The 9,643-nt window shown below is 38.5% G+C and overlaps 1 long non-coding RNA gene across 1 annotated transcript; it reads right to left on the bottom strand.

The window, feature by feature from the left end:
- Nucleotides 1-229: 229 nt before the first annotated feature.
- LOC311078473 lies at nt 230-1,724 on the bottom strand. Its single transcript, XR_014605178.1, has 4 exons — nt 1,619-1,724; nt 1,329-1,411; nt 1,174-1,249; nt 230-1,014 (listed from the first exon to the last, which is right to left on the bottom strand). It is a non-coding gene; the product is annotated as an uncharacterized lncRNA (long non-coding RNA).
- Between the last annotated feature and the right edge of the window lie 7,919 nt (nt 1,725-9,643).

Genomic DNA, 9,643 nt, shown 5'->3' on the forward strand with positions numbered 1-9,643 from the left:
TTCTGAAGGCTTTGCTCACCTGAAGTTCAATCAGTCAGATGTTGAGCTCAGGTGCTAAGTGTTTCCTACCTTAAGTTAACACTGCATGACAAGTATAGTCTGAATCATATAATCATAACTTTCCCAAGGGAACAAGCAGGAGCAGGGAAACAAAATGACTTCTTGTTTTAAATGATATGGGATCTGCCACACCTGATGTATAGCTAAATCTTTTTCAAATCACTCCAGATTTGAACATGCATTAACTTTCATTTATTTCATTAACTTTCATTTAAACGAGAATACATGGAAATACAATAACAGACCTCTTGGAACTTTAATTGAATATGGAATAAAGTAAGCTAACAGACTATTGTGAATGAATTCGGCTAAAACAAGAAGACGAGACATGTGGAATCTCATATGAATGTGGGAATGTTTGTAGAAGACTGAAATGTGGTGAATTATGTTGATAAATGAATACCAGAGAACAATACACTATATCTGGCAAAACTTATAGTTTGGTCAAAGAGTGCAGCCTTCTTTCAGTGTTTCTGAAATTCACTTAGGCTACCCAGACAGCAACTGTCGGCTCAGATCCGGGCCACATTCGGCACTATGTTGCTGCCTGGGTATTTACTTGATATAGGCTTTTTAAAATAAAAGTTCAGAAGGCCATTAACGTTCTTGAACACATTTGTGTTTATATTTTGACATCAAGACAGGTAGGACAAAATACATCAAAATAACAATTATTCAAATTGCAGCATTTTCAGCTTTTTTTTAGAACGAATACAGTATAACTGTGCATGTAAACGCATTCAGTGTCCAACAGGCGGAGCCAGTGACTATGTGTCTGGTCATTTCCCTGAATGCCTGCTAATTTGGAACAAAGTTCATTGCTTAGTTTGGTTTGTCCTTGCAGAGACGGATCCTCTTGAGTGCCGCAGACATTCTCTGCTGAGCCAGGAAAGACTGAGGATGACTGGGATCTCGAGAAGCGTCATTCTCTGATATCTGATGGAATGCTGCAGTCTGAAAATGACAAGGTCAACTGGTTGATACAGATTAGGCCTACACACACACACACACACACACACACAGGTTTTTGGAAATTTTGTCTGGTTTTGGTCACTTCTGGTTACAAATTTGTCCCGAAAATATAGTTAAGTAGGCACACGCACACACACTGACCATACTATGCCATGCATTTGTTTTATAATTTTCATCCTCGTGATGTCTGCTGACATCCGACTTTGGTCTCTGAGAACTGAAAAAAGAGAGGTGTGCTCTTTTATTCTTGTCTGAATTTATTATAATAAACATGTTTTATCTATGATGCAACTCACTCGAATTCCCTTAAACTCAGTTTGGATGCCATACTACTCTTCTATTGCAGTTACAGATGATGCCTCAAGGTAGAGCCAGTGACCTAAAACAGAAAGCATGCAGTCACACCAATAGCAAACTGAACTGAGGTCATGGTCATTAATTCAGAACAAGCGGTCAATGTCCGTAAATGGCGCCGCTTGGGACTGTAAATACAGTTAATATAAAAGCAATATCACACACAGACCGTTATAATGTTTGAGTTTAATGTATAGCCTATCAATAAGTATAGATTTGTCTCTTCACTCACCACACTGTTCTCTACTCCGTGTTCTCTGTTCTGAGCACATTGTCCCATATCCACAGAGTAAAAACCTTTTTTATGTGTCTGTGACCCAGCAGGGCAACTGGTGCTGGTATTGTGCTGGAGAGAGCGAAACACAGAGGAGGATTTAGAGAACAGAGAGATGCTGACCAGAGCACATAACAACACAAAGACGTAAAAACGCATGCACTCTTATAAATGAAGGTTATTTACTGGCATGGCCTACGATTCCATGAAGAACCTTTAACATCCACTGAACCTTTCCATTGGAGAAAAGGTTCTTTGTAGTGGAAAAAATGTTCAAATGTTCTTCACACTAAGAAACAATGGCTCTTTTAACTGGTAGGTTCATAAGAACATGTCCAGGTCACCAAAAATATAAAAGAGCTGATGTCAGACATTTCCTATCAGATGTTAAATAGACATTTAGAAAACATCTTTAAGATGTTTATGATTGAGAATATAAGTAAAACTGCTTTTTATAATATGTTTATCAGATTTTTGTAGATGTATTCCAGAATAAGCGCTCTTTAACAGACATCTTAAGAGATGGACACCTGTGCTGTCTGGGTATAAAAAACAAAAACTAAATATAGCTGCAAGCAGTGATGGCGGGCCCAAGCCCCGGCTTCACCGCCACCTCTGTGACTTCAGGGCAACTGTGCACAACGGGCCATATGCATCTAAAGCTGGTAAATGTAAAAAGACTGTCAAAAGTCATTGAATACGCTACGTTTACTGCAGCAGCTGGTGCCACTATGACCGTGAACCACAACAGCCACATCCATGAGATCATTTAAATGTAACTAAACTGCATGTGACAGGATGTCATAGGTCAGTTTCAAGCTATTGTAAATTTATCATTTGCATCTCAAAATTTTTTACTTCCAGAGAAGTATTTGTTAAGGTCATTTTATATTTTTATTAACCTAATAAATAAACTAATTATATAAAACTATATTGTCGTGGCACTAGTTAAATGCCTTTATTCAGGTTCAATTACCAAACATACAATCTTAATTTAGTTTAAATCAAACAATTTTTTTTTACAAGAAATGAGACCCTTCCTGTTTCCCTTTTTTTGGCCTTACTTTAATCCCTCGCCATGGCAACACAGTTTAAGATATACAATATCCGTTTGCAATTTAGCATCTTCAATATATTGGCATCATGTTGAGAAAGTTTGGTGTGAATCGTATGACAGCCTTTGGAGCAGTAGTTAAAAATTCAGAGCTTGATTAAAAAAATCCACATTCAAACTAAAATAACTGACTTCCTGTTGGTCGGAGACAATGACTGTAAATTAGAACGTTTTCCAGCTCGATGAGAACAATATATTTACCAAGTTTGGTGACTGTAGGTAAAACTAACCCCCAACTTTATTCAAAAAGTCGCGCTATAGAGCCCCTCCTCCACGCCCATTTCTAAGGCTGTGCCCAAGTCTTCTGGCTGACAACTCTGATGTGTGTGTCAAGTTTCATGCAATTTGAAGTATGCTAATAGTCTCAAAAACACCAACAAATTAATTGACGCATTGCCATGACAACAGTATTCTAGATATCAATAATCCTTCCACAGGTGTACATCTGCGGTGTCTTGACATTATTCTGATGAAGACTGAAGCAAATCGGGTAAAAATAAGAGGGGGATTTTAAAGCATTTTGAAAGTGACACACTTCTTGCTGCCAGTTGGTGGCGCTATGACTTTGACTCACAATAGTCACATCCATGTGATCGGCCTCCTACAACGAACACACCTGAAGTTTCATCAAAATCAGTCAATGTATGCAGAAGTTATAACACCCTTCCTGTTTCCCTTATTTTGCCAGAAATTTGTTGCCTTGCAACGGCCAATGTCTTGGCTTCATGTTGACCGAGTTTGCTTGTGATCGTATGAATCCCATAAGAGGAGTATATCAAATTCCAGAGCATGCATTTTTCAAACAACCCATAATAGCTGACTTCCTGTGCAAAAGTTGTTCAGCTTGATGAGATCTATAAGTGTATGAAGTTTGGTTAGTGTATGTGAAAAGCGGTGCACTACAGAGGCCCTGTAGTGCTGTAGTACAGAAATGACCATATAAAATGGTCCACTGCAGAGCCCCCCCTCGACCCCCCCATGTCAACTTGCACCCGTACCTGATGGCCGACGATTCCAACGCGTGTGCAAAGTTTCAAAAGTTTTTGAGCATGTTAATGGCCCTAAAAGTGCCCTTAGGGTTGGGCCCTAAATATACATACTGGCCCTAGTGGAATAAATGTGCATTTCAGAGTGAGCAAGAAAAAGGGCTTCTGAGGTCAAATGTTCTTTATTAGGGGTTGTGATGTGAAAGTTGTAGGCCTGTTTGCGGCTGGTTTTGGCAATTCTAAGAACCTCCCCGGAAAGATGAGAACAAAAACTGGGTGTTCTTAGGAATGTGTTTTTTCCGTGTCAATACAGTATCGTGTTAAGCGTGAACTCTCTCCCTTGTTCATCTGAAGCTATTTATCAACTGACCACAAACCACACAGCGCACATGTTAGAGTATTTGTGTATGTGCGTGTTGCTTAATCACATGAGGGGGGAAATGAGGTGAGGTTGACAGACACATTTCTTGGAACTCTTTGAATCTGGGACATTTGAAGAGACTTCATTCAGTCTCATCTGTGATGATGAGCATTCAAATAATTTGCATAAAAACAATCATTAGTGAAAATTAATAATAGGCCTACTCAAATCTGCACCTCTGTTTGTCAACAAACACAAAACCCCACTGTCTTTATCTGTGGTAAGATCAAGAGTTCACATTATCAGCAGCCTATTTCTGCATCTAGAACATGGGCTACGCAATTGGCAGTTACCATACAAGAACACATTATAACCAGAAGAACTGAATAAACATAGCCTACTAGCCTACTGAATGAGTCAAAGTGAGTGTTTTCAAATGAGTAAAAAGCTTTTGGAGATGAGTAGATTAAGTACTACCTTTCTCAACCAACATGTGTGGTATGAAAATATTCTTATTGTGAATTAGATTAAATTTCACTGAGAGCTGTATTAAGAAATGTCTGTTCACGATTTATTTAGCCGATTTTAAAATCTGAGGCGAATATAAGCACAAGCACTTACTAACAGTCACCACAAGGGTGCGCTGCTAAGCCATGAAGATGCGTTTCACTGGTCAGATGAAACAAAACAAAAAATGCTTTTTTGGCAGCAAACACTTAATATGGGTTTGATTCATACAGGGATAAAAAAGTACCCCATGTGTAAAATGAAATACTCTGCTGTATATTTAATGCTGTGGGCCTAATTTTCTGCCAGAGGTCCTGGACATCTTGTTCAGATACATGGCATCATGGATTCGGTCAAATACCAACAGATAAAAAATCAAAACCTGACAGCCTGTGCTAGAAATCTTATAACGGGCCATGTTCGGATCTTCCAACAGGACAGTGATCCAAAAACGAACATCAAAATCAAAACAAAAATGGGTCACTGAGCACAAAACCAAGCATCTGCAATGGCCATCCCAGTCCCTGACCTGAACCCTATAGAAGATGAGTGCTGAACTGAAGAGAAGAAGCGCCAACATGGATCTGGGAATCTGAAGGATCTGGAGAGATTCTGTATGGAGGAATGGTCTCTGATCTCTTGTCAGGTGTTCTCCAAACTCATCAGGCATTGTAGGAGAAGATTCAGATCTGTTATCTTGGAAAAAGGAGGTTGCAAAAAGTATTTAATAAAAGGGGGCAAATAATTGTTCACAATGTGTTTTGGAGAAAAACATTTATTTCATAATGTGATTTTCCCCCCACTTTCAATTCTTTTACTTCAATGAAAGGTTAGATTGTTGCTAATTCTTTTTTAAAAAATATTAAAAGGATTAACAATGCAGATTTATTTTTTACAGCCATCTTTGATCATATTTACCAAGGGGGTGAATACTTCTGACCAGCACTGTAGACCTTTTAGAGTTTGAATTAAGAAAATAAACACGTTTAGTCTCCGAGACAAGACAAAAGGGACGTTTTGAACATTTTGAAAGGTCTTTTCATACAGCGAATCCCACCATTTTCCTCACACTGAGGGATTTGCCGAATGTTTATGATTTAATCATTACTTCTTAAAGTTCTCTGTTCTTTACTAGCAGTATATAACTTTAAATAACATTGGGACTTGGTCATATCGATGAAAACAGCACAAGAGTGATGTTATCTTGTTTCCTTTTCTTCTTAATAAAAACCAAAAATAGCTTCCTGAGCCCTAGACGAAAATGAATGGAAAAATGACTAAATTTGCTCACCACAGAGATACATCGGTTCAGTCACACCAAACAGTTACATACCTGATGGGTTACACGGCGTATGTGAGCAATGTGTGAATTACCCATAAGCCAGTGTGTGGTTTTGCTGTTTAAGAAATCATTAGTTTCATTAGCGAGGAAGGACCCTGAGTGAAGGTCTCTCAACCCACCTATGTTTCTACAGAAACTTGAGGGGTTTTTTTCCCCCACTGTTGTCTTTAATCTGTGTGGTGTTGCTAGCCAAGCTAGCCATTATAAAGCAGCAACTCACATAATCATACATAAACACTAGGCCTACATCATTGTTTCCACACAGTGATTTAAAAGTGGTTTTCGTGCAAGTAAACATCATACCCGTATCTCCTTTTCACACAGAAACACTGGCGCTTCTTCATTTCTATTATTGTACTGTTTACATGCACAATTACCGATGTGTTTGCCTATGTTTGGGTGGGTGTAATTAAGTGTTTGCATGTGAATAATGGGTGTCTCTTCGTGTTTTTGGATGTGCGTGTGTCTGTATGTGGATGTGGCCGTGGGTGTGTCTTGTATGTGGACTTGAGCATTACACTTTCTCTCCACTGTCGAGTTTAACTGTCACCCTGCCCCGCCAGACCAGACAGCCTGCAAGGTGTCTAGTCAAAACTACACCTGTTTGTCTGCAAACAACCTCGAACAACGCTGACTCTTTGTGTACCTGTCAGTCAGTCAGTCAGTCAGCCAGCAATTACTTCAGAAAACTCGCAGCTTCCATTTCAGCCAAATATTTGCTTTCACACACACACACACACACACACGCACACACCCTTCATCTTCCCTATCCTGTCTCAGTCTCTCTCTCTTATCAATGCGCTCTTAAATACAGTCTCATTTTTGGCGTGTGTGTGCTGGACTGCTCTTATCAGTGCTCTAGAGTAAACAGACTGGAACTGTCTATCGGATGGACTCAGACACAACAAGCCATTAGACGTCTGACTCTTTACACGCAGTAGTGGGAAATTCTGTGGTGGCGTGTCTCATGGTTCTCTACGGTGTTGTGCGGCTCACTTTGATGTTGTGATTCAACAAAGAAAATCAATGAGGCATTGTGAGATCTGGCATGACCACATCAATTAAAAAACTATTTTGATTTGTACCATAATGGTGTGAACCTCTCTGTGTGCAGAACATGCTGCTTTGCATGTTCTCCGTGTGTCTGCCCCACAATCCAACAACATGCAGAATATCCATAGGTGTGTGTGTGTGTGTGTGTGTGTGTGTGTGTGTGTGTGTGTGTGTGTGTGTGTGTGTGTGTGTGTGTGTGTGTGTGTGAGTGTGTGTGTGTGTGTGTGTGTGTGCCTACTTAACTATATTTAGAGGTGGACAGTAACAAAGTACATTTACTTGAGTACTGTTACTGTACTTAAGTACACTTTTTGAGTATCTGTATACTTGAGTATTATTTTTTCTGGAAACTTTTTACTTTTACTCCACTACATTTGAAAGACAAATATCATATTTTTTACTCCACTACATTTTTGTCAAGGTCCTTGAGTAGAAAGTAGTAACGTCAGTCAGGAGATGATTTTGGTTGCTGGGGTTGCATTTTGGTTGGAAATGAAAGTCGGATTGACGTCAGAAAATTCATGGACAGTCTCTCGCGTATCTGGTGGCCCATAAAATCCCCAGTCGTTGGATACGGCTGAAATGGTTAATGAATCAATGATGGTGTGAGATTAGAGTGCAAATAAGTCAATTTCCTCCATATAGAAATTCTTTGTTAACGACCTTTACAAACCAGTCCTATACGCTTAATCATATATTCTCAAATGTGCATACAGTATATTGCATTAAACTTACCATTCAAAAAGTTTAGGGTGGGAAAGATTGATTAATGTTGTTAGAAATTTGTATTTTATGCTCACCAAGGCTGCATTTATTTGACCAATTATACAGTAAAACAGTAATATTGTCAAATATCATTACAATTTAAAAGAACTGTTTTCTATTTGAATATACTGTGAAATGTAGTTTATTCCTGTGATCAAAGCTGTATTTTCAGCATCATTACTCCAGTCTTCAGAGTCACATGATCCTTCAGAAATCATTCTGATGTGATGATCTGATGCTCAAGAATAATTTCTGATTATTACCAATGTTTAAAATAGTTGTGCTGCTTCATATTTTTGTGTGAAAACAGTGATACAGTTTTTCATGATTCTTTAATAAATAGAAAGTTCAAAAGAAAAGCATTTAGTTAAAAAAGAATCTTTTGTAACATTATAAATGTCTTTACTGTCACTTTTGATCAATTTGACTCATCCTTGCTGAATAAAAACATTTGTATATTTGTCATTCACATTCACAGTGCCTAATGAGATGAGTAGTTCTTCTTTTTACAGATTGTTTTACAGATAATTCTTCTCTTTTTTGTAGCATATTATCAGTAATGTAGTGATTCACCTCAGTCAGGACTGGTTGGTTTAGTTAATGGTTTAGTTTTGAAATCCATATGGATATGGAGTAAACTGAGTGAAGAACAACACAGTTCTCTCTATTTGCATTTACACTGTTGCTGGCCTTTAAAGTGGACTCAGATCACTTTTCACTCCACTTTAATTGTGCTTGATTGTATCTCAGTCCACTTTTCTTCTTTTTTTGCACGACCCACTTGAAAATGATTGTAACACTGATGATGATGATTATGAATTATGACTTAAAAAGAGCTCATTATATTCAACTGTCTGAGATCTTGTACCCTGATGTAATCACAGTAGTTGTTGAAGTGTAATTTCTAGGAGACTGATGGTTTGAAGATGCAGAGACGTGGGCGTATGTGCGTGTTTTGGGAACGAAGGGCATCTATATTTAAGTGTTCCTGACAGATTCCGCTTTTCTGTCTCTGTTACAGTTCCACAGATGTGTTTCCTTCCTGAAAATAAAAGTGGCACTTCTCCTCTCTCCGTCTCTTTTACAGACAATACAGGGAGGAGGCAGAATTGTGCAAAATTAACAGTAAGGGCCACTGTGGTTTTTGAGGTGGAGTGTCGCTCACTCCCTCAGCATGCCCGACCTTTGACCTCTCCACCATGTTTATGTTTCCCAGACAAAAACTGCAGAAAACTGACTGAGAATCCCGGAATCTCAAGTTGTTTGGGTTGTGAATTCTGAAAAAGATGATTGAGCAACACCATAACATTAATGCAATACTATAAACAAGTGTGAACTGCTGTTTTCCAGACCAGACTTTTCTAGAAAACCTTTTAATGGGTGCAACAAGACAAAAATGAAAGTAAACAGTCTCAGTTTTGATTTAATGAAGACTTCATCATCTGACAAGTCTCAGTGCTGGCAGGTATTTAGGGAATAAAGTCTAGCATTAGAATGGCTCTGTTGTGTTTTCTATGTGTTGTTGTTTATTACTCATACTCACACTTTTACACAGTCTGTAATTCCTAATGACGCTCAAAAGGTTTCATTGTCGAACAAATTACTTTCTGTTCATCACCTACTGTTTAGCTTACTGTCAACACTCAAAACAGAAAACAAAGAGGGAGTAGGCGTACGTTCACATCGATGAGCACAGTCATATAAACATATGTGACATACGACGCCAGTCAAAATTTGGACACCATTGACTGATTTGTTTTTTAGTCTTACAATTGTTTGAAATGCTGTTTGCGGTCAGTATACGTTTTTTGGGGGGTTTTCGCAAGAAATTAATATTTTTATTCAGCAAAGATGT

Source organism: Abramis brama (genome assembly GCF_963993115.1).
Source record: "Abramis brama genome assembly, chromosome: 2".
Taxonomy (NCBI): Eukaryota; Metazoa; Chordata; class Actinopteri; order Cypriniformes; family Leuciscidae; genus Abramis; species Abramis brama.